This window comes from Dasypus novemcinctus, chromosome 24 (assembly GCF_030445035.2).
Source record: "Dasypus novemcinctus isolate mDasNov1 chromosome 24, mDasNov1.1.hap2, whole genome shotgun sequence".
Taxonomy (NCBI): Eukaryota; Metazoa; Chordata; class Mammalia; order Cingulata; family Dasypodidae; genus Dasypus; species Dasypus novemcinctus.
This window is the reverse complement of record NC_080696.1, coordinates 42269979-42291246: the sequence shown is the minus strand read 5'-3', so window position 1 is coordinate 42291246 and position 21268 is coordinate 42269979. Positions and strand designations below refer to the sequence as shown.

Sequence of the window (21268 nt, the reverse complement as noted above, 5' to 3'; positions counted from 1 at the left end):
ATCTGGTGTCTCTCCACTCGCTGGGTCTGGCAGGGGCAACAGGAGAGAGCTCAGCCCACCAGAAGGGAGCATCTTAGCCGGGAGGACTCTTGTATGTGAGGATGCTCTTGGTCCTTTCTCACGCGTCACAGCATTCACTGAGTGTGCTGTGACTTGGTAACAGTGCAGCCTCTGGAGCCAACTTATTGGGTTCAGATTCTGGCCCTGCCACTTACGAGCTGTGTAAATTTGGGTATATTATTCCAACTCTCTGAGCCTCAGTTTCCTTATCTGCATAAGGAGGCACCAACAGTTCTAATGTCACAGGGTTGATGGGAGGTTGATGGGGTAACCCAGTTGCAGCAGGTGGTACGGTCCTGGGGGACAGGAAGTACCTGAAAAACAGCTCCCCTAGTCTCTCAATGATAGCTAGGACACCATTTCTCACATTCTGCTAGGTTTTGAGGCAACCATGCATTCATTCCTGCAGTTACTGAACATACTGCTATTGAGTGCTGGGCCCAGGCTGTAGTGATACACCAGCAAGGCCAGGTCTCTGAGCTCCTTCATTCACTCATTCGACCAACCTGCGCTGCTCCAGGTCCTGGGGATACTGCAAAGGATAGAACAAAGCCGCTGTCCTCAAGCAGCTCACTCGCTAGTCAAGAAAGACAAGAAACCAATAGACAAATCCAAATACAGCTGCAGGTGATCAGTGCTAAGGGGGTGGGGAGTGAGGGGGGCAGTTTCTGTTTTATAAAAGGTGGGCAGCAAAGGCCTCATCAGTCAAAGAAGGCGACACTGGAACAGAAGGCCTGGAGGAAATGAGGGGTGAAGTGTACTAAGCGCAGCGGTTAGGAGGGCGCCACAGTGAGTGAGGGCCCTAAGGTGTTGGTAAAGACGCCCCTCAGAGCACCTGCAACCCAGCAACCTCTGCTCCTCCGCGCTTCTCAAGGTCACCAGTCACAACCCTGGGTGTGCTCTGAACCCCTTCTCCCCCTCAGCACCTTCACCTAACCAGCCACCACCTCCGTGGATGTAACTTCCCAAATGGCTCTCCAGGTCTCCTCCTCTGTCCCCAGGACCACCCCACCCAGGTCAACATCCTCTTCCACCTGGACAACGGAAGTGGCCTCTTCCCTGGTCCCCTGGCCTCCAGTCTCACCTCCCCCGCAGAAAAGCCAGAGGGAGCTTTCTAGAACACAAACGTGTCCCGGCCCTGCTACCCCCACCAGCCCGTTTCCCTTCTGCTCCCTGCTGCTCTCAGACCCTCTGAGCCTCAAGGCCTCAAGACCTAGCACCCCAACTTCGGTTCCCGGCCTAGTGGACGGTCCTCCTTCGGGAGGCCCTGCCGTAGCCCACGAGCTGAGTTTAGGGGCCTTCCGCTGGGGCTCCCCGGATCTTAAATGAGTGTCCGCACTGACCGATGGAGTGGGCGAGCGCCGGGCGTCGGGAGACCCGGGGCTGGGCCTAGGACTGAGCCGAACTCCCTTCCCACCGCCGACCCACGGCAGGGAAAAGGGCAGGGGGCGGCGACTCGCAGCCCGCGACCACTCGCCTCCCCTACGGGCTCACGGGGGACCCGAGAACAAAAGGGCCGTAATCCGCCGCAGCTGCAGGATAATGAGCCTCCTTCCCGCCCGCGGGGCCTGGCGGCCCCCGCGCTCACTGCGCCTGCGCCTGCCCGGGCCGGGGCGGGGGGGGGGCTCTCGGAGCGAGGCGGGGAGCTGCCGCGAGGGTCCGGGAAGGGGGCTCGGCGCTCGAGGAGGGTTGCCGGGGCGCGGGCCTGGACGCGTGGCGTTGGGGCGGAGGCGCGCGGGGAGCGGCGCCGCCTGGAGAAGGGCCCGAGCCCCGCCTCCTTCTGAGCAGCCGCGCGGCGCTCGTCTCGCCGGGCCCAGGCAGCCCCGGAAACGCCGCTCTTCGTGTGTGCGGGCCGGCGCCGAGCCGAGCCGAAAATGGCTCATTACCCAGGAAACGAGGGCGCCGTGATTCAACAACGGCGGAAGAGGGCGAGGACGCCGACCCGGCCGCCCTGAGCGTCCCCTGCTTGGCGAGGTGGGGAGGGGGCGAGGCCGCCCAGGGACCCGCGGAGGCACGGGAGGGCCCGGGCGGCAAGGCGACCCTGGGCTGAGGTTGGGGGGTTCCCCAGTGCTGGACCCTCAAGACGGTGTCCCGGATCCAGAAAGGCCCCAGGACCCTGCCAGGCCGGCCCGACTCCGAATGTTTGCACACGTGGACGGTGGCCTCGCGGAGTACTGCGTTTGGCCATCCTTTCTGGCTCCCAGCGGGGAATAAAGCACGGACCCCTCACCAAGGCCGATGAGTCCAGTGAGATGGGGCCCCTGCCCGCTGCTCCAGCCTCATCCGAGGACTCATTGTTCTTCCTGTTCTGCAGAGGCAAGTCCCTTTCCTGTGTCGAAGGCTTTGCATCCGCTGTTAGATAGAGTCCCTAGTTCACTGTGTTGTACAAGTCCTATGGTTTTTTCTTTTAATTTTCTATTTTGAAATATGCTCAAATTCATTGGACAGTTTAAAAAGTAGTACAAACCCCAGAAAACTCCAACATACTCCTAACACCCCCTGGGCACATAGATCCACCAAACTTAACTTTTTACCATACTTGCGTAGCATCCTTTCTATCCATCTGTGGATAGAACACTTCATTTTCTGAGCATTCGAGTAGGTTGCATGCATCATGCTCCTTAAACACGTAATACGGCCATATACATTTCCTAAGAACAAGGACATTCACTTATGTAAAACTGTCTTAAGGACAGTTAGCAAGTTCAAGAAATTTAGCATCGATATAAAGCTTACGTTCTATGTTCCAATTTTTCATATGTCCCAGTAATGTCCTTTTGAGGCTTCTCTTTCATAGATTCCACCCAGGATCATCTACAGTATTCATATTTTATTTAGCCACTCATCAGTTGGTGGATACTGGGTTGTTTTCATCAATTGTAACAAATGTACCACAACAATGCAAGGTGTTAATCTGAGGGTGGTATCTGGGAATCCTGTATTTTATGCATGATTGTTCTGTAAACCCACAACTTCTCTAACAACAACAAAAAAGGGGATCAGAAAGTATTAGGGAGGAGTTAAATACACCAGCACCAAAATGATACTTTCTTCTCTGCCTAAGAGGAATTGAAGTATATCTAGGATGCTATATTCTTCCTATTACAGGATTTACATATTTAAAGCCAAGACACAATACTAAATTGTGCACAGGACTTAAAATCCAGGTGCATCAGGTGACGTTATGAAAGGTTTTCAGAGCTACTTAATAATAGTCATAGTCATAATAACAATTACCTATTGAGCACTTACAATGCCCCATGATCGGTGCTGATCACAGCAAGTATTGAGTGATAGATAAAATTGAGTGTGTGGAGCAGACTCCACCACCTCCTCCCACTGACTTGCATACTCTTTACTCTCTGGGTTTCCAAACAACAACAACTGTTATCATTTTATATACATCAGAATGAGCCTCTGAAGTTTGGACTATCACCCCCAATTGGGAGATGGGGAAACTGAGGCTCAGGCAGGTGAAGTGTCTGGGAGGGTGGGCAGGGGACCATCCCCAGCCTGTGGAGGAAAAGGAGGCCTCAGGCTGTCAGCAAGCAGCTCTCCCTGCAGGGGGAGGCGGGGCCAGCCTGGTCTCTTTCACAGCTATGAATAGTTAAAAGGCAATTACGATGCTAATTTGAAGCACTAATGGCTACTGCGGGCGGGTAAGGGGGAGCTGGGAGCTGAGAGGCGCTGTCAGCCAGACGTTGGTCCCCTCTCACCGAAGGCTGATTCACGGCAGAGACTCTGGCTCCTTGTTCCCCAAATGAAGTGGCCCCTGGTCCCAGAAAAAGGCTCAGTTCTGCCAGCTGCCTCCTCAGTGCCCTTGGAGAGGGAAGGGACTGTGGCCAGAACTTCAGGCAAGGGGGCACGGAGGGGGCTGTAGAACACGGGAAATGAAGATGTTCAAGAAAATCCCTCAGAGAAGCAGATGTAGCTCAAGCGATTGGGCTCCCGTCTACCATATGGGAGGTCCAGGGTTCGATTTCCGGGGCCTCCTGGTGAAGGCAAGCTGGCCCCAAAGGAAAGCTGGAGCAGGAAGATGATGCTACATAAATTTATCATAAATAAATCTTTTTTAAAAATTCCCTTTCCTTTCTCTCCCCCCACTCCCTGGAACAACACAAAAACAAAATTAGTTTTGTGTGTGTGTGTGTGTGTTTTGCTTTGTTTTTATTGCCTGTGGCTTGCCAGCCATGTGGTTTTTTGTGTTTTTTTTTAAGATTTATTTTTATTTATTTCTCCCCTTCCCCCCCAGTTGTCTGTTCTCTGTGTCCATTCGCTGTGTGTTCTTCTGTGTCCACTTCTATTCTTGTCAGTGGCACCGGGAATCTGTCTCTTTTTGTTGCGTCATCCTGCTGCATCAGCTCTCCTTGTGTGCAGCTCCACTCCTGGGCAGGCTTCACTTTCTTTCGCGCTGGGTGGCTCTCCTTACAGGGCGCTCTCCCTGTGTGTGGGGCTCCCCTAAGCGGGGGACACCCCTGTGTGGCCCAGCACTCCTCGTGTGCATCAGCACTGCGCATGGGCCAGCTGCACATGGGTCAAGGAGGACCTGGGTTTGAACCGTGGACCTCCCATGTGGTAGGCAGATGCTCCATCCATTGAGCCAAGTCCGCTTCCTTGCCAGCCATGTGGTTTTAGGCAAGGAATTGAGTTCCTGTGCCTCGGTCTCCTCATCTGTAAAATGGGATGAAAATAGTGCTACCCATCTCCTAGGGCAGTTATCAGGTTTAGATGAGACAGTGCCTGTGAAGCCCTTGGCTTGGCTCACAATGCTTGATCAGAGGCTGCCGCAAGAATGTTGGTGGCGTGGAACAGGGGGCTGGGATGTCACAATGAGCAAAATGTACCAGATCCCAGTGGCCTTGTGGTGAAGGAAGAGACGGTTAATCAAGAAATTAGAGAAGAGTTTGAGCAGGGCTATAATGAAGAAGGCCAAGGGGGTGGTGGGCCAGCAGTGGGGGTGGGAGGTGGGGGGGAGTGGTAAGCAGGGAGGGAGGGCTTCATGGAAGAAGTGGCATCTCAGCCAAAGCCAAGAGTAAGTATGAGTTTGGCAGACAGGCTGGGGCAGGGGTGGGCGTGCAGGATGCTTTGAGGGGCTTCTTTCTCCATAGCTGTTTCAGCAATCAGTCCAGCCAGTCTAGTCACACATGTGAAGTTGTCCATTTCTATCAGAAATCAGGGCTGGGGACTGAACTGGACAAGTGGTTGATGTGATACTTGTAGGCAACACGGCACATGAATAAGGGAATTACTCACAATTACCGGTGATTAGAGCATTGTGACTGATGCAGTAATGCATGGCAGAAGCATCCTCGAGTGGGAGAGAGGGACAAGGACAGAACATTAAAATCATTTGCTGCCAGAAGAGACCAAGGAAAGGGGCAAACCCTGCCCCCTCTGCGTGATCTCTTCTCAGGGGGTCTCTGCATAAGAGAAAGGCTTTGGAGGTGGCGAGGGAGAGTCGTAGACTTGCCAGCCTTCTGGAAAGCCTCCACATCACACATCTGACCCTCTCGGGCATGCTCCCTCCTGCTGCTCCTAGCCTAGCGATTCTAACTTGAGCATGTGTCAGGACCACCTGCTTGACTTGTTAAAATGGATTCTGGTCCCAGCCCCAAAGTTCCTGAGTCAGCAGGCGTGGGGTGGGACCTGACAGTGTGCATTTCTAACAAGTTCCCAAATGTTGCGGATGTTGCTGGTCGTAGGACCCCACTTTGAGAACCACTGCTCTCACCTCAGGGCCATTCCATCTCATGCCCTCTATACCCCACACCTTTCCCCACCCCATGGCTTGGCCCATGCTGATCCCTCTACCCTCTTCCCCACTCTTACCTCCTTCTCTGCCTGGAAAACTCCTACTCATCCCTTGAAACCCAATTCAGATGCCACTTCTCCTAGGAAGCCTTTCCTGTCCCCTCTACACATAGTTATTCCTTTCTTTGTCTTCCTAAGAGAGGTTGTGTAAGACCCTGTTTTAGTGTCATGCTTCTCAACCTTGAATGTGCTCATGAATCACCTGGAGATCTTGTGAAAGTGCAGATGCTGACTCAGTAGTTGTGGGGTAGATCTGAGATTCTGCATTTCTAACCAGCTCCCACGTTATGCCAATGCTGCTGGCGACAGACCATACTTCCAGTGCAAGGTGATTAGTGCCCTTGTCGCCCATCCCTGGAATTGGCTGTGCTTGTGTTACCTCCAGTGGTGTGCCGGAGTGGGCCCCTACCGTCCTGCAAAAGCTGATTGTGTTCATTCAGTGAGGTTGTGTTGGTAGCTTGAAATTGGCCATTGGGAAAAGTATTTACAACACAGAAATCAAAAAGCTACAAATCAGGCCTCTTTTCCCTGCAAAATGATGAAACACTTTCTAGCACAGCACTGCCTTCCTATCCCACCTTCACTCCCACCCCCCAAGCTAGAACATCCATTTCTTGAGGAAACTTCCATTTTCTCAGCCGTGTCTCCAGGGCTCAGGCAGTTGCTTTCTCAACTCTGGGGGAACATTAGAGTCACCTGGAGAGTTTAAAAGTACTGATGCCCAGGCTACACCCCAGAACAACAAGATCAGAATCTCTGGAGCATAGAACCCAAATGTCAGTATTTTTTAAAAAGCCAAGTGATTTTGATGGGCAAAATGCCCCTCGAGAGAACCAAAGTCCATTTGGCAGAATGGACAACAGAATTTTGAACTGGATTGACCAGGAGAAATTAAAAAACAAAAACAATGAAACTGAACTAAAACCAAGCCTCGGGAAGCTGCCCTGTTGGTGTCTAGGGAGGCAGGTAACTTACAAGCACAATGCACACCTGAGCCTCCTGGAGTCTTCTCTGCTCCAGCCCTCGTCAAGCACCTGAACAACCTGTTGTCCAACCTCACTCCACAGCCAAGCAGGCCCAGAAGAGCTAGTCACGTAAGCCAACAGGTGGCTCAAGAAGTGCGTACCTGGCACAGGTGGCTTCCTCCATTCTCCTCTCCCTCATCAAGTACGATTAATCAGTCACAGCACTCTTTTTCCCTTGAGCTCAGAATCTTTCCCAATATGGTCCAGACAACCGTTTCCAAATAAGCAGACATAGTAGCTGAATTTGAAATGACTTGATCTAGTCAGGGAGTGATGTTGCCCTCCCCATCTGTTTTCTTGCCAATTGCTTATATTTCATTGTCTGCTCCTGCCTCTGAGCTCTTGGTTCCATTCCCCTGCCTCTGTGCGCCCTCCTGATACACCCCAGCACCTGGTATTTTGGACTTTGGTTCTCCTGAGTGGCATTTGCTTTGGAGTTTAGTCAGGTCCTGGCATGTATCAGGTGCCTAATAGGTGTTTGTTGATACCAGCAAGTCTGTGAATGAAAAAGGAAGCTCTCCTGGTGCCATGGTTATCTATTATTGCATAACAAACTCCCCTACAACTTACTAACTTAAAAATTATGACAATTTTTTTTCCCTCCTGATTCCATGGGTGATAGATTTGGGCAGGGCTCAGCTGGATGATTCTTCTCAGGGTAGCATGAGTTCGGGTGGCCTGTAGGTCCAAAGTGGCCTTACTCACGTGGCCACGTGGCTGCCAATTGGCACGGGCTTCAGCAGGGCCTCTCATGTGGCTGCTTCGGCTTCTTCACAGGGTGGCAGCTGGGTTCCAAGTGTTTCAAGTGGCAAAGGCAAAAGCTGCCAGCCTTTTGGGGCCCAGTCTCAGAGTTACACGATGTCATTTTTACCATACTCTATTTGTCAAACTGGCCATAAGGCCAGCCCCAACTTTAGAGGAAGGGAAGCAAATTTCATCTCTCCATGGGTGGCTTGGCAAAGAATTTGCAGCCATCTTTAATTCACCAAATCTGGGGAGTTTAGGGTTATGGCACCCAGTTGGTGTTCAGTAAATATTTCTTTTTTTTTTTTTTTATTTCTCCCCCCCCCCATCCCCACCAAGTTGTCTGCTCTGTGTCCATTCGCTGTGTGTTCCTCTGTGACCGCTTCTATCCTTATCAGCGGCACTGGGAATCTGTGTCTCTCTTTGTAGCATCATCTGGTTGTGTTAGCTCTCCGTGTGGGCGGCGCTGTTCCTGAGCAGGCACTTTCTTTCACGCTGGGTGGCTCTCCTTACGGGGTACACTCCTTGTGTGTGGGGCTCCCCTACGCGGGGGACACCCCTGCGTGGCACGGCACTCCTTGCGCACATCAGCACCAAGCATGGGCCAGCTCCACACGGGTCAAGGAGGCCAGGGGTTTGAACCATGGACCTCCCATGTGGTAGGCAGATGCCCTATCCATTGGGCCAAGTCTGCTTCCTGAGTAAATATTTCTTAAGGAATGAATAAATCAACTCCATTGCCAGGGCTGGTTGGAGATCCCCCAGTTCAACCCCTGTTACCCAGATCCCAGAACTGTCCAGCATCCCCTACTGAACCCAGAATTAGCTCCTGACCCAGCTCCACGCCATAATTGTGGCTGATTAGTGAATTCCTACCCCCAGCCTGGCACATGGGAGCAAGAGGGAGGTGAAGGCCTTAAGAAAGGGGTCTGGGTAGGGGCTTTCTGCAGATGAGAAGGGGGGCAGGGAGCCTGGGCTGCCAAGGACCCATTTCCATTTCACTGATGTGGAGTTGGAGAAAAATGCTGATTATTTTTTGGAGCACTGGAGACAGAGAGCAATCTGGGTTGCTATGCAACCAGAGCCTGTGCCCAGCTGATAACACCAGAGGAATTAACTGTCCTTGTCCTGCTCAGACTCGGAGGAGGGGGCTGATGCAGCTTCCCAGCTAAAACCTCTGGCCCCATTGTGGATGGGGGAGCCTGGAGGCAGATCTCAGTCCCCTTCCCTTTTTAAAGCACAACCAAAGGGAAGTCCCTTCTTGCCTCCTGCCATATGGGGCACCTTGTTAAACTGTGGGGCCAGGGCCACCTGAGGATCCCTTGGACCTGGGACATCACCATTCTCTTTGATCTGCTAATGAGCTGTGAATTAAAGAAAACTGACCTCAGAGGGAGGCTTTAAGGAAGGCAGGGCTGGTGAAGGGACAAGATGGGCAGAATGAGGCCAGATCCTGGGGTGACAGAGAAGTCCAAATGCAGGCCTCCTCAGAGCCACCACTGCCCGTTCAACAAGCCCCAAGTTCCAGAGACGAGCAGACATCCTGGTGGACAGGGGAGCCATGTGCAGGGGTGGCAGGACCTTGCATCCTGGGAAGGCAGAGGATTCTCCTAGGGCATGTCTAAAGAGCCGAGGCAGCCTGACTGGAGACTCAGGGGGTGCTCTGGGCGAGACCAAGGAGATGTGTGCAATGTGTTCATCCATCTATTAGACCATGATCCTTTAAGGATAAGGAATGTGTGACACATGGTTTCAGAGGCAGACATGGGTTCAAATCCAGTCACTTACCAGCTGTGTGACATTGGTGCAGTCACTTCACATCCCCGAACTTCTCACTCCATAATGGGAATAAAAACCTCTACTCTATGGTCTTGTTGTAGGGCTGGAATGAGATCACGTATTAGGTTGAGCCACAGTAAACTGCCATTTCTGTGGGTGAAAACTGATCAAAGGTCAACTCTTTCATGTGGTTCAGCTTCACATGCCAAGCACTGGGCATAGCCTCCAAGACATAAAATGCACTCAGTAAGCGGAAACAGCCATTGGTGTCTTCTGTTGTGCTGGGCCGTGGTCCAGTGTGCACGTTCGGCAAATGAATGAGTGGATGAATAAATGAGTGAAGAAAACGGGGATCAGGGCTGCGTAAAGGTAAGGTGCTGGTGGCTGGCCACAGGGGCTAGAAGACGCTGACGTGTCTGACCAGCAGAGCCGCCTGTTGTGCTGGAGGCCAGCTTCACAGCCCTGCCTGTCTGCTCTGGGGTGGCAGGAGCATCTCCTCCTCTTCTCCATGAGGCCCTCTGTGGGTTTTTTCTCTTTCTTGACCTAGTCACTGAGCAAAAGTCTTGTTTGCAGGTTACCATGGTTACTATTCACTTGTGCACTTACTCTGTGCCAGGTTCCCAGCTAAGCACTTTGCAGACATTTAGCTCATTTACTCCTAATACCAACTTTACCTGAATCATATTTTTAACCCTTCAGGGTAGGGTTTTAAAATTTTACTTTATTGAGGTATGACTTACACAGAATAAAATTTACCCATTTTCAGTGTACAGTTTGATGAGTTTTGACAAATATGTTCTTCCATTGTAACCACCACAGTCAAGATACATTAGCCTCGCCCCAGAAAGTTCCCTCCTGCCCCTTTGCAGTTGATCCTCCCACTGATCCTCCCTTGGCCCCAGGGAACCAGTGATCTACTTTCTGTCATTATAGCTATGTTTTGCCTTTTCTAGAATTTCATATAAATGGGATCATACAGTACATATGCGTTGTGCCTGGCTGTTGCTTGGTCCATTATTTTTGCCATTCTTCCATGTTGCTGCAACAGTTAGTTCTTTTTATTGCTGAGCAGTGTTCCACCAAGTGAGCGCAATTCGTTTCTCTATGGGAAGCAGTGATTTTGTAACTGCAGAAGCTGTGCCCACAGAACCTGTGACTTGCCTAAGGCCCCACAGGTCAGCTCAGAATTAAACCTGGGTCTGTGGGACTGTGGAGCCTTGGTGCCATCTGCACCGAGCTGAAAAGTAGCACAAAATGGGTGCTCACACGGAAGACAAGGGAGTGGGGGAGCCAGGGGCCTCTAACAGTGGAGGTTGGCTAAGGGGGAGGTTCCCGCGAGGCCCCTGGTCTTTGCCCTCAGATGCAGGATGCCAGCGGGAGCACAGCCCCCGGAGGGCTAGAGGCAGGGGAGGGGCTCCGTGGAGGGAGGCTGTCCACTGAAAGGGGTGCCCTGAGGCTCGTCCGCAGAATGAGCAGGAGGATTCTGCTTTGTGGATCTCACCTCACGCAGTGGGAGGAAAGGAAAGAAGCTGGTAAGAGGAACAGGGAACTCCATACTGCCCACACCGCTGACAGTGAAAAGAGAGAGTCACCCCCAAGCTGAGACGCGTCCTCTGTGTCTGGGCTCTGACAATGGCGGCTGGGCTTTTAAAACCACAGGACAGTGATCGCAAGATCAACACCTCCCCCGCCCCATACCCTAAGCTCCTGGAGGCCAAAATTGTGTTCAGTTTTGCTCATCATATCCCCAGCTTCTAACAGACACTCTAGGCACACATTAGGTGCCTAACCAATATTTGCCGAATGAATGGATGACGGCCATGTTTTCCAAAGAGAGATCTGAGTAGCCTGCAGGGTACCAGCGGGTGCTAGAAACCATGGCTACCTCTTCTGCAATGTCCATTTTATTCAACGATAACTACATAATAGTTTACATCATTTTAAAACTAAATGAAACAAGCATTGCTACAGTATGCAAAATTCATGATTTTGAAGATGACACGAGATTTAAAAAAAAAAGAGCAGCTTGTGTGGCGTTGGAAGCTCTGAGAGCCAGCGATCAAGTCTGTCTGGTTCACCGCTGAATCCCCAGGGCCTGTCACCAGTCCATGCTCTGAGAAGGCCCTGACAACTGGTTTTGAATGGGTTAATGAAAGATGAGCAAATGATCAGGTCCACGTTTGCTCCTGTTCACTTTCCTCTGCCCTTGAGGAGCACTGCCCTGCAGGGTTCAGGGCCCAGGCTCTCCCAGAGCCCAGGCCTTCCAGAGGAACAATCCTGCCCCTGGAACTTGGGAACAGGCTGGGTGATGGAAGATCCAGCTCTTCCATTCCCTTCTCTGGGCTCTCAGGACCCTTCCCTACCCTAAACCTGGAACCCCAAGATGCAAACATCAACCTGCTCGTCTCTATGAAGGAAGCAAAGAGTAGACAAGAGCCACAAAGTGGAATGGGAAGGTTCTACATGAGGAAAAGTAATTTTTTTTTTGAGGTACCAGGGCCAATTGAACCTGGGACTGATTGAACCCAGGACCTCATATGAGGGAAGCTGGTGCTCAACAACTGAGCTACACCAGCTCCCCTGAGTTGGTGTCTTCATTTGTTTGCTTGTTGTTTACTAGGCATGGGAGACCTAATCTGGGACCTCCCATGGAAGCAGGTGCTCAACTGCTTAAGCAACATCCACTTCTGCAAATGTAATTTTAAACTGCCTTTATTGTACAACTATATTTTTAAAGCAGAAAATTTTTAAATGCCTTCAGAATATTAATTCAAAAGCAGTTTTCATATTTCTAATGTATCGTCATTTTATGGAGATATAGTCATACCACTGATTTCATAGTAGATTCTATGTTTCCCCACTTTAAAATATAATATCATTCCTTAAAAAGTTAAACATACACCTACCATTTAACTCCTAGGTATTTACCCAAGAGAAAGAAAAACATATGCATATATAAAGACCTACACACAGATATTCATAGAAACTTTCTTTGCAATAGCCAAAAACTAGAAACAACCCAAATGTCCATCAACAGATTAATGGATAAGCAATCTGTGGTACATCCAAACAATGGGATATTATTCAACAATAAAAACAAAACAAAACAAAAAAACCCTACTGATACAAACAACAGCATGGGTGAATCTCAAATGCATTATGCTGAACAAAAGAAGCCAGCCCAAAAAAAGAGTATGTCTACATGCTTCCATTCATATAAAGTTCTAGAACATGCAAATTAACTTACAGTGACAGAAAGCAGTTCAGTGGCTACCTGAAGATAGGAATGGAGAAAGGGATAGACTGTAAAGGAACACAGGGAAAAAGTTTTGATAATGGATGGTGGTGATGGTAGCACAACATTGTGAGTGCAATTAACAGCACTGAATTATATATTTGAATGTAGTTAAAAGGGGAACTATTAAGTCATGCATATATTTCTAGAATAAAAAATTTTTTAAAAACCAAAGAACTGTACAACACAGTGAACTAATGTGAACCATGAACTATAGTTAATAGTACAATTATAAAAATGGTCTTTCGGGAAGCGGACGTGGCCCAGTGGTTAGGGCGTCTGTCTACCACATGGGAGGTCCACGGTTCAAACCCCGGGCCTCCTTGACCCGTGTGGAGCTGGCCCATGCGCAGTGCTGATGTGTGCAAGGAGTGTCCTGCCACGCAGGGCTGTTCCCCACGTAGGGGAGCCCCACGCGCAAGGAGGGCACCCTGTAAGGAGAGCGAAAGAAAGTGAAGCCTGCCCAAGAATGGCGCCGTCCACATGGAGAGGTGACATAACAAGATGACACAACCAAAAGAAACACAGATTCCTGTGCCGCAGCAAATAGACACAGAGAACTGACAATGGGGGAGGGGGATAAATAAATAAATAAATCTTTTAAGAAAATAAAATAAAATAAATAAAAATGGTCTTTCATCAGTTGTGACAAATATACAATGCTAATGCAAAGGCAGTATATGGGAACTCTGTATTATATGCATCATTTTTCTGTAAACCTGTAACTTCTCTAATAAATATTTATGGCAAAAAAAGGTCATAGAGAACATTTTTAGATCATAGATATGTTCCATGACTTGATCGTGGTGTTGGTTTGATGGGTGTGTACTAATGTGTACAAATATGTGTAGTTTATTATATATGTTATATCCCAATAAAGTAGTAAAATTATATAATTGCATACTGAAGTGTTTAGGGATAAACAATTTACTTTGAATTTACTGCAACTTACCCTGAAATGCATTAAAAAAGGTGGATGGAAGGATGATCACCTATGTTTTAAAGCAAATATGATAAAATGTTAATTGTAGAATTGTGATGATGAGGATTTGGTGGGTTACTGTAAAGGCCTTTCAACTTTTGCTTGAAAAATGTCATAATCCAATGTTTGAGAATAGATATTAATATTTTTATATACCATCACATATTCTTTGGTTTTTATCATATTTAATGACAATAGATTATTCTATATTGTAATTTTCTCAATGAATCCCCTATTTTTGGATATATACATTGCCTTCAACATTTCACTACTGAATCAGCATTACAATGAACATCCTACTGTAATTTCCAAGATTTCAAAAGAATCTTATTAATCTTTATTTCAAAAGCCTGCGAAAGGTTCTATCTATTAATCCAGTTTCCCTATTATAGTTTCAGACTTTTCCTTGTTAATCATATTTGTTATGAGTTAGGAAGCTACTTGGCTGGACCGTAAGTTCCTAAATCTTTGACCAGCACCTGCAAGTCCTGTAAGGTAACCTGGGAAATACAGGCACAAAGGATAAGCCAGGTCAAAGTCAAGTCGTACAATCAGTGGGTTCTAATACCTTCCATAGGCACCCTGACCTGTCTCCCATTTCTGGCCCAAGTCTGCTGAAGAAAGGGGATCTCTTTCCTCCAGGCTCAAGGTCCTACTGACATCATTCCTCCCAGGGATAGGATGCAGTGAGGTTGGCAGCCTGGACCTTCCCTTGAGGTAAAAGAATGCAGCCAACTCTATAAGCAACCCTGTAAGGAATATTTTCATAATTGGCTTTCCAAATTATGGAATTTGGGATTCTTTTCTTAGGCTAGAGAATCTGAATGATTTTATTGCCTCTGAAATGTAGTGAAATTTTAGTCGGACTGAAGATAATTATGACGACTGGCAAGTGATCTGGCAAAGTAATAAAGAAATTCTCAGCAATGCTATGCCTCACTTAATTGGACCTACCCAGGAGTGGCCAAGAGAAGGCCTGAATGAGGGAGGCAACTCCAGTCCCCACAGTGGTGAACGTCATTCTCATGAGAGTGATCAGGGACACTCTCCTGTCTCAATAGAGTGGACCTGGTGGCCACGGTGGAGATTTTCATCCTGGGTGAATCACCATTAGGGGCTCCAGGTAAATATCCAGCTGGGAGGTTGGACAGAGGGGGGTGATAGGGTGATTTAAAGGGACATTCCCTATGAGAGGACTTGTCCATAACCCACCAAATCTGCCAGCCATGTACATTCATTTCTTTCACCAAACATCTCTTGGGTGTGAGCCAAGCATGAGTTACCAGGTGGGGAGTAGTTCAGAGGCAAACCAGACACACAGGCTGGTGTCTGGAGCACTCTGACTAAGAAGAAAAAAGCATGATGTCCGCTAGCCGCTCCATAGGGTTAAAGAGGCTTAAGTTTGTAAAGCTTTTTGGACAGAGTCTGGCCTCAGAGATGTTAGCTTTTCTTTTCTTTCTTTCTTTCTTTCTTTTTATTTTTTCACTTTTAGTTCTCCTAGAAGATAAAAGAGTATCCAAGTCAGGTGGTCAAAGGGTGTGGGTTTAGGTGAAGGGGAAAAAAGCCAGATAGAGTTTCTTCTTTCCTCTCTTGTTTCTTTTCTTTCCTTTCCTTTTTTCTTTCTTTTTTTTCTTTTTCTTTCTTTTCTCTCTTTCTTTCTAGCATAGGAGAAAAATCTGCTCACTGAGGGAGGAAAGCGGGGTCTTGGTTAATCATGATTTCCCTGCATTTCCCCACCCCCACCCCAATCAAGAGTCTGTTCTACCGTCAGCCCCAACCCCACACGTCCACTTTGTCCCTACCCCCACCCCCGTGACTCACACTCCTCAGATCTGTCAGGCCCGGATTGTTCTCCAGTCCTCCTCAGTCCAAAGCTCTTGATGGATTTGGTAATTGGGGTAATTACGGTAATTTTACCTTAAAGACAAGCAGCTGCAGATTCCCTATTGGGGACCCCCCTCCCCGGGCTTCCTGCCAGCGAGTGTTCAGGGACAATGACAAGTGGCTCCCATTCCCCTTCCCCAGAATGCAAAGTGGCTAGGATGGGGGTGGGGGTTCTCAATAGACAGCATTTCCCACCCTCTCAGCAAACTGGGGAAGGGGACATGGGGGACAGAAGGATGGATTTGCCAGGAATCATTTTTCTTTTTGCCACCCTAGCAAAGCACAGCAGTGACATTTGTCTCATCCCCATCCATACCTGAAAACTAAGACAAATCCTTATGGAGCCATTAAAATCCCAATTGCACCTATCCTGGCCTCCAGGTGTGTGCAGAAGGCAGGATGATGGACCTTTGGACATGGTGGGAGAGAGACACCTGCCTAAGCCAGGTGCCAAGCAGCACCCTCCCACCCCTAGGCCAGGGCCTGGGCTTCTCTGCCCCCAGCAGCACCCCAAAGAACATTCACCCTTATTCCAAGTGCCCCTCAAACTCAAAAGAGAAAAGATTCCTTCTGATTTCAGAGTTAGAAGCTTTCTCAGAGAGGAGGAGACTTCAAACAAGGCCTTGAAGGATGTGTAAGAGGCCCTTGAGGACCTGGAACAATAAGGGCCCCAAGCCAGACCCCAGAGCAGACCAGCTGGGTGGTCTCATCCTGGAGCTGTATTTAGGGGAGCTGAGCAAACCGGGGGTGCTCTGAAAAACCCTTGGAGGATTCCCAAGCTGGGTGGCCTGGTAAATTTAAGCCCCTTCAGTCTTCTCATACCTCTTAGGATCAATTTCCAGCCCCCACCCACTTGGCCCATGGCTCTCTCTGCCCTCACTCAAGTCATATCAGCCTTCCGGGTTCTCTTCCACACCCAGTTTCTTCTCGTAACAGGGCCTAACACATGCTGTTCCTTCTCTTGGAATACCCTTCCATCTCTCACCTGTTCATCTTTCAAGTTGTAGCTTAAATATCAGCCCCCCTCCCCCAAGAAGTCTTCTGGAAAACTCCAGACCAAGTCCAGTTCCCGGCCCTATGTATTTATTGCCCCCCATCCTCCTCCTTCATGACACTCACAACTGTAATTATGAGAGATGAGTTAACTTCTCTCTTCCCCTTTGGCTCTCGATAGAACTTTCTGTTGATTTTTTTAACAGGCAGAAACTGGGTGGGGCTGTTTTCTAAGAAGAAGGAACAGCATAAGCAAAGTCTCCGAGACAAGAGAAAAAATGTAAGTTCAGGGGCTGCTGGGGCCAAAGGGTGGAGGGAGGAAGAGCAAGCAGATGAGTGTGGAGCATCTGAGAGAGGCCCACTCTGCCTGTTTGGCTAGGCTGGGTGGCAGGGTGGCCTCTGCCAGGGATGAGGCGCCTCGGTGGATGTGGAATCCCCCGGGTATGGTACTTCCTGGAGACACCAAGCCTTGTCACAAAGGAATGCTCCAGTTGGGAAGCTGGGGACCTGGGGAAGAAGGGCTGAGGGAGCAAAGGTCAAATGGCACGGGGTAACCTGGGGTTCCTCACTGGTTTGCAAGAATTACTGAGAACTGGTCGTTCCTCACAGGTTGGCAGGAATTACTGAGAACTCGTCGTTTCTGGGTAAGTGAGGCAACACTGTCCACACCCCATCCATTCCCTGAAGCTTTCCCACTTCAAGATACTCCAGCAAATTCTACGGACACGGGGCTTCCTCCCAGCACATGCAGGCTGTAAATGTGAGGGGATTAACGCCCCCAAAGCAGCCCGCAGCCCATGCCTGGTAGGAGCTTGTCTTACCTCAGACTACCCCTGACAACCTCCATGACCTTTCCCATGAAGCTCCAGCAACAACGGCCGTGGCTCTTAAATACTCCTGCTTCCTCACCCTTGGCTGTGAATAGCTCAGAGTCCCACACGGTCCCCCCGAGTTCCCGGAGGGATTCAGCTCCCAGGGCCCACTGATGATGCACTGTGTCTTAGCTCATGGCCCCGGTCTCGTGGCCCCACTCCCTTACGGGCATTTCCTCAACTCCCAAATAAATTACTCGTGTCTTAGTGTCTGCTTCTGGGCACCCGCACCGAGACCCGCACGCTGCCCAAGGGCTGGCAGGAGGGATGCTCCTCTCAGGGCCTGGGCTCACTGCGAGCGGTGCGCCGGGACTCGTCAGGCTCTCTTCGCCCACTCGGATCCGGTGCTCCCTGCGCGCTGGGGTCGCTGGCGGCAGGCTATCTAGGGCCACAAAGAAGAGTGGCAGCGCGGCACGGCAGCGCCACCGAGCGGCCAGGGAGGCGAGCGCAGTGCGGGCTGGTCCCCGCGCCCCGCGCCCCGCGCCCCGCGCCCCGCGCCCCGCGCCCCGCGCCCCGCGCCCCGCGCCCCGCGCCCCGCGCCCCGCGCCCCGCGCCCCGCGCCCCGCGCCCCGCGCCCCGCGCCCCGCGCCCCGCGCCCCGCGCCCCGCGCCCCGCGCCCCGCGCCCCGCCGGGTGGGCAGCACCGCTCCACCCCCTCCCCGCCTCCCTCAGGGGCCCTGCTTGGCCCGGGCCTCCCGGGATTGGCCCACAGGCCCCGCCCGCCTCCCCATGCCAGCCAATGACTGCCTCTGTTGTAGCTGGGTGCCGAGGGAGGGGTCTGGCAGGAGGTGGGCTCGAGGGCAGGGTGGGACAGCTCCGGTGGGGGCCTGGGCCGCCTCGTACCTCGGGCTTCCCTGACCTTGCCCGGGAAGCTCCAGCAGCAATGGCCGTGGCTGAGAACTTTCTCTCCCCTCTATCTGCACGTCTCTCCTCGCAGCTCTTCTCCGGCTGCCTCTTTCTCATTTTGGTCTCAGTTGAAGTATCCCCTCCTTCTGTAGCAGGCGCTGCACCGCCATCTGTCCACCGCTCAGCCCCTTGGCACAGCCTGTTCTCTGCATCAGGGGTTCTTAACAAGGGGTCCCTGAGCTTGAACTGAAATTCAGGAAAACACATGATTCTTGCGGGGACGTGTTGGTGCGGGTGCGAGGTATTTATTAATACACAGTACAGTGTGGACCTGGTAAAGGGTCTGTGCTTCTCATCTGACTGACATAGGGGTCGGTGGAACAAAAAGGCTAAGAACCCCTGCCCTGCGTGCAGCTGGCTCCCTGCTTCCACCTGGGGTGCTCTGCCCAGGCTCTCTTCCACAGAAGGGCGCTGGGCCTGGCGTGTGTGGGACAGGCCAGGAATGCCAGTGAGTTAGCACCCCTGAGGGAAGTGGCAGAGGCACTCAACCAGTGGCAGAGGGGAACTGGTGGGTAATGCTCTAATTTCTTTACCCCTTGGTTGGGACAAGTCTACATTGGTTCGCAGAAGTCCCCAGCCAAAGCAGCATGCTCATTAGCATACTCTTAGTTGGCTCCTCCCCCTCCCCATCTCCGTTCCTCACTTCTCTTCTGGGATTTACAATTCTCGGCTGGGGGTCTGCTGTGGACCCATCCAACCTAAGACCCTTCCCTGACCACTCAAAACAAAGGTCTACCTACATTGTTCACTCCCTCTCCAGCCTCTCTGTTTTAATTTCTCAGCAGAATTGATTGCAATTTGAAATGATTTTATTTCTAAGTTAGTCAGTGAGTTCCATGAGGCTGGACTGTCGCTGTCTAGTTCACGACTCTGGCCCTGATCTTGCCGAGGCGTGACTGGAAATTTCTTCCTTTCATCCTAGCCGTCCTTGGTGATCCAGAAACAACAGATAGAATCTCCAGGAGCACAGAGAGGTTGGGCAGGTTACCTGCAGTTCCACAGAGGTGTACTGGAGTCCAGGGCCTGACCCCAGCCCAGTACAGCCACCACCCTCTCAGGGGAGACCCCACCTCTGCTCAGGGGTCATGCCTGTGCTTTCCCCAAGGAGAAGCCCCCCTTTGAGGACATCTCTGCAAATCCCATCCTCCTTCCTCCCAGAAGCTGGAGGTGACAGGGGGCTCCTTAAAAGAAACCCGTTCAGCCCAAGCTGGCCTCAGACAGCCAAGAGAAGCTGTGCACCCGCCGTAAGCTGTGCTAACCCAGCGGCAGGGCGGGTGCGGGATCATCAATCACGATGATGCCACAGGGTGGAAAGAGATGAGCCCTCGGACAGCGCCGAAGATGAGTGGGGAAACTGATGTGTGATCTAACTGGGACCCTCCACCGATTACAAAGTCAGCATGAGGGAAGCAGACTTGGCCCAATGGATAAGGTGTCCGCTTACCACATGGAAGGTCTGCAGTTCAAACCCCGGGCCTCCTTGACCCATGTGGAGCTGGCCCATGCGCAGTGCTGATGCGTGCAAGAAGTGCCCTGCCACGCAGGGGTGTCCCCTGCATAGGGGAGCCCCACGCGCAAGGAGTGCGCCCCGTAAGGAGAGCCGCCCAGCGCGAAAGAATGTGCAGCCTGCCCAAGAATGGCGCCGCACACATGGAGAGCTGACGCAGCAAGATGATGCAACAAAAAGAAATGCAGATTCCCGGTGCTGCTGATAACGATAGAAGCAGCCACAGAAGAACACACAGCGAATGGACACAGAGAGCAGACAACTGGGAGGGGAGGGGAAATAAATAAAAAAATTAATCTTTAAGAAAAAAGTCAGCATGGTCAGGCCTGGGCTTCTGACACCACTGAGGCACCCACCTCTCCCCCCGCCAAGGTGGAAGGATCTTCCCAACTACCACACAGCTTCCTGCCACCCTGGCCCTGTAAGTGAGGGAGGGAGGGAGGCTTGCAATGGCACCAGCACAGGTGCTGGGAACCATGGGGGAGCTAATAACATGAGTAGCCATTTCACTGCCTGGCTCGTGTCGATAATTAATAATAATGCTGAGAGCGCTGGCTGAGCACGTGCTGTCAGCTACTTCAGGTGCATGCTCTTATTCTCACACAGACACCAGGGAGGCTGGTTAAAACAGATGGCAGGGGGCAACGGTTTCTGGAGGGAACAAAGGGGCAGAGGGGGATTCATTTATTCATTCATTCACTCACCAGCTTTTTATGAAGAACCCACGATGTACCATCATACGTACAGGGATTATATGGTGTGTGCTGAGGCGAGCAAAAACCCATGTGGTCTCTGCCCTCATGGGGCTGTCTTCTAGTTAAGGAGATGGATGATAAACCAATTCAAGATAATTTCAGGTAGTGATAAATGCTAGGAAGAAAATAAATTAAGATGTTGTGATAGAGGGTGACAGAGGAAGCGACTTCAACTGTGGTGGACAGAGTCCAGTGACACTGGGTTATTTTGAAGATTAAACTTGTAAAGCTCTTGGCATATATTAAATGCCAACCCACCGATAGCTGGATGGGGAGGAAAAAACTAGAAAGAAGCAAAAATGACATTTAACTTGTCAATGTTCAGACAATTGAAATGTCATATTACAAGATGGCAGGAGTGTACAAATCACCACTTAACATGTGAACGTTTTAAAGGGAAGTTCTTCCTCTTTCCAGCCCCCCAGGGCTGTTTGTGGCCCCAGCATTTGCTCCCCTTCCCTTAAACCCATCCCCCTCCTCTTTCAAAGGTGCCAAAGAGGAGAAGGGGCTTGCTCCAGGCCACCAAGTCCTCCCGGCTTCCTCTGTAGCACTGGCCCCACTGCGCAACGTGAGCCCCTTTGGAAGCAAGTTTTCCTGGACGTACAACTGCTTCTGGAGAGTAGTGCTGCACTTCTGGTTCTCCTTGGGGCTGGGAG

General features: G+C 50.8%; 2 long non-coding RNA genes across 8 annotated transcripts in view; one reads left to right on the top strand and one right to left on the bottom strand.

The window, feature by feature from the left end:
• Positions 1-21268, top strand: part of LOC101429979 (uncharacterized) — a 115015-nt gene that overhangs the window by 52439 nt on the left and 41308 nt on the right. For 2 of the 3 annotated variants that reach the window (XR_011647328.1, XR_189147.5), the window contains exons 2-3: positions 16780-16853; positions 17183-17217. This is a non-coding gene — a long non-coding RNA (uncharacterized lncRNA). Of the gene's footprint in view, positions 1-16779; positions 16854-17182; positions 17218-19272; positions 21083-21268 lie in introns of those variants that run through there. The other variant, XR_011647329.1, reaches the window with a different exon arrangement.
• On the bottom strand, positions 11308-17875 carry LOC111761567 (uncharacterized). Of its 5 annotated transcripts, XR_011647324.1 has the most exons (5): positions 17643-17875; positions 16700-16803; positions 15897-15988; positions 15518-15613; positions 11308-15379 (listed from the first exon to the last, which is right to left on the bottom strand). It is a non-coding gene; the product is annotated as an uncharacterized lncRNA (long non-coding RNA). The 5 variants fall into 5 exon arrangements; XR_011647323.1 differs by having other exon boundaries at positions 15897-16803; XR_011647327.1 differs by lacking the exon at positions 16700-16803.